This window comes from Carassius carassius, chromosome 18 (assembly GCF_963082965.1).
Source record: "Carassius carassius chromosome 18, fCarCar2.1, whole genome shotgun sequence".
Lineage (NCBI taxonomy): Eukaryota > Metazoa > Chordata > Actinopteri > Cypriniformes > Cyprinidae > Carassius > Carassius carassius.
This window is the reverse complement of record NC_081772.1, coordinates 27,715,403-27,719,207: the sequence shown is the minus strand read 5'-3', so window position 1 is coordinate 27,719,207 and position 3,805 is coordinate 27,715,403. Positions and strand designations below refer to the sequence as shown.

Genomic DNA, 3,805 nt, shown 5'->3' with positions numbered 1-3,805 from the left:
TCCAAAGTAAAAGGCCAAAGTTCACAATAGGAAGTGTGGGGCCATATAATATACAAGTCAAAAGTTTCAAAACTTTAATGGAGGACAGCGAGGTTTCTGACGAGGTAACTTAATGTCCTTATAGTAAGCTATGTAAATTCTTACACTACCACCAAAGCAAACAACAATGGCCTCTGACTAGCATTTAGCCTTCAAATTTATTTTGAAGTTCTGCAAGGTGTTCACGAAGATTTCTTTGCTAGTCAGATGCTGAAAAACACTGAAATACAAACAAACTGGGAAATTAAGCCCAGAATGCATAAAAATAAATAACATGCTTTGTGTGTTGGCTCTTGTCTAGCAGCAAAACATGCCTCCAACATCTGGGCATTTTGTACCTTAAAGGTCCAGTCTAGAACAGGACTGATGATAAATGACTTGTATATTTCTATTTTACTTAAAATATAGAGCAGTTCAATTCTTTTACCTCACATTTTCCTTGATATTTTCAGGTCATGGATTCCATATGTATTGTCCTTAGCAGGGTAAGTGTAATTTTACCAGCAATAATTTGAATTCTATTATACAGTATATATAATTGATTTGATACATGTTTATTTCTTCAACTCTATTAAAAAGGAAAATATTGTATCCCTCTACCTTAAATCAGGATCCCCCAGGTGTTGTGCATGTAAATTCTCAGGCACTCACAAAAATTCTGGAAGGATCAAAAAGGGCAAAGAGCCACTATTTTCTCAAGGTATTTTGTCACTGACCTGCATTTTTTTGTTAGGTATTATGTTAATGAATAGCTGCTGCTAGGTTTCAGGAAACTTAATTAAACAGCATTCAGATTATATTTTATTCCTTTGATTTCTATTCTATTTCTCTGAATTACAGAATAACATTTTGAAAGAGGCAACAGAGATGTTTGGTGCTTATCTCGAGGGTGGCAATCACTGGAGCTTTTTTGTGAGTCAAGCCTTTTTAAGGATAAATCATTTTCACATGTGGATTCTATTTCTGTCTTTATACAAAAATCTTAGTTATCTGCCAAATCACCTCTTCCAAATGATTCTATTTTATGTAACAATGTGTCTTAAACACCACAAAACCCATGAAAGTTAACAAATCTGACTAAAATGTTATGCTAGCATTTTAAGTATGTTAAGATTAACATATTACAACTTTCAAGGCAAAATACAAAAAACATATTTTTATGACATGCTCAAATTATGAATTAAAAAGATTGACACTGTGATGAGCTGCATCTCACATTAGTTTGTTTCATGTTCCTGGAACGCCTAGTAAGTACTCCAAACTTCAAAGAGTCAGTATCATTTATTCTGGTGCAATTTCCTGTGTTGGACCATGGAACTTGGAACATGTCAGGGCCAGAAGGCAGAGTGAATATTGCAATAAGTGTCTAATGGTATTATTATAACTTCAAATATTTCTGTTTTAGCATTGCAATTTTGACAGAAGGTGCATCACCTACTTCAACTCCCTTGGAGAGACAGAGTGGCAGTGCCAAGCAGTTGCTCAACACTGGTGGTAGGTATTTATTTTTTTGTTTACTATAATGATATTCGTCATCTAATGGGCTAAAATCTACTATAAGGGCTAAATTGTGTAAATGGCAGTACCTGCCCTTCATTAACACTGTTGCCTCTAAGTCATTTTAGAGCTGATCAATTTCTAACCAACTTCCTAACAACTTCCTCACAACTCCCACTATTTACATTATACAGACCCACTCTTGCACAGTCATGCTCACATGACTAGCATAAGTACCCCTCTCTGTAGATTAGATTTGCTACGAGGACGCAACAGTTTTGACTGACATGGATATGGACATGGATATGACAAAATATTTATTTTAAAATTAACTGTTGAAGTTGGATGTTAGCCATGATTATGATTTTGTTGATTACAGTACATTTGCAGCTTCAAGGGGGGTGAAAGGAGAGTGGGACATTAAAACCACAAAACACACTTTACAATCCGATTCCGTGTCATGTGGTATCCACACACTTGCAGTAAGTTAATTTCTGTTATCCAGCGTAAATCACTGCAGGCATGTGTCAACCATTTTAATTTAAACCTATTATTATATATAATCTACCCTTGTACATTGATATATTAAAGCGCCAATACTTGTCTGATTATTTTAGTGACATATGTAATTATTTTTCTGTATTTTTTCTCTCTTGTCAAAAAACTTTTGCCTTCCTTCAAGTTTGCCACTGAATTTATGAAGTCTGGTGGCTGCATTACCTCTTTCCAGTGCCCTGCAATACAAAAAGAGAGAATGCGCCTGGCCTCACTTTTGTTTCAGTCTTTAGGTATGTGGCTTATTGATTGAAATGTTATCAATAGGTATAAATATAAATTTAAATTTAAATATTTTGGGCCCATGCCATATTTCTTAATCATCAACAATGTTGTTGAATGATGCTGGAGATAATCAGTGTCTCCTTTGTTAGCTTTTTGTACAGGCTTGAAAAGTCAAATCATGTTAGTCAGAAATGTGGATGTAGAACAGCATTAATTGTTCATAGAAAAAAATCTTTACCATTTTTTTTATTTTCATCAGTCCATGAAAGCAGACATTGAAAAATTCTAATATTATAAGCAACAACAAAAAAGAGACAAGAATATATTTATAAATATAATATATATATCCTGTATTTACAGATCGAACAAAAAAATGTGGAATTTGTGCCAAAAACATTTCAGGCAAAAAGACAGTAAGTGCGGTTTTCACATATGAAAGTGATATTCTGCATGTCTTATTCAAGCATAATCATTATAATTTGTCATTATAAAATGTCAATACACACATAAAATGCATATACAGACCATACACTCACATGCATGTCTATGTGAACTCATATTAGGAATGGAAACTTTTCATATATAGTATACATAATCTCTGTACCTGACATGCATATAATACTTTACCGACCTGTCATGTATATATGGTTCACAATCCCACCCCTATTGTGTATGTGATTTTTTTTAACAGAAGGCATGTACCTGTGGGGCAGTGATGCATCTAGAGTGTGCAGGCACACTCATGTGCTACATTTGTCAAGGTAAAGGAGAAAATCGCAGAAGTCATATAATAACAAATTGGACTCTACTGCATGACTTTGTACAAATGTCTATTGGCGCTTTTCCACTACACAGTACCAGCTCGACTCGACTCTGCTTTGTTTGGTTTTCCACTGTGTAAAAGTTGTACCTGTACCTGCTTTCAGGTACTTTTTTTTCATACCACCTCCGGCGAGGTTCTAAGCGGGCTGAGGCGATACTAAAACACAGCAGTGAAAACACAGCAGATTGCTGATTGGTCAGAGAGAATCGTCACTATTCACTGCGTCATCATTGCACTTGCCAGACGGAGTATCCTGAATAAAAAACAGCAAAAACAAAAACATCCAAAAACAGTATACACTCGAATTCCTCCATTGTCCTTTGTGTTTGGGTAGCGGGTATGTCTCGCGCATAGACAGTAAAATAAAGGTTTCGCGTAGAAGATTAAGTCACGGCAGTTTCCTGCGGCGTCGCTATGACAACCGGGTACTATTGTGGAGGTACTATCTGCAATGGAAAACTGGGAGCAAAAAGCGAGCCGAGGCGAGTCGAGTTGAGCTGGTACTGGCAATGGAAAAGCACCATATGTGACAGAAAAAAGGGCTATTTATTATTTAAGCAGATAAAAAAATATATGCTTTTTCATCTATCCAGTCCCCTTGTCTGGTGAGTGTGTGTATAGATGCATACAGTGCTTGTATACATAAATGTACATAGACTCACTCAT

At 35.7% G+C, this 3,805-nt stretch overlaps 1 long non-coding RNA gene across 1 annotated transcript; it reads left to right on the top strand.

Annotated features, from left to right (window-relative positions):
• Nucleotides 1-650: 650 nt before the first annotated feature.
• LOC132092767 (uncharacterized) lies at nt 651-3,082 on the top strand. Its single transcript, XR_009422254.1, has 6 exons — nt 651-739; nt 880-951; nt 1,445-1,533; nt 1,916-2,018; nt 2,677-2,729; nt 3,008-3,082. It is a non-coding gene; the product is annotated as an uncharacterized LOC132092767 (long non-coding RNA).
• The last annotated feature ends 723 nt before the right edge of the window (nt 3,083-3,805 follow it).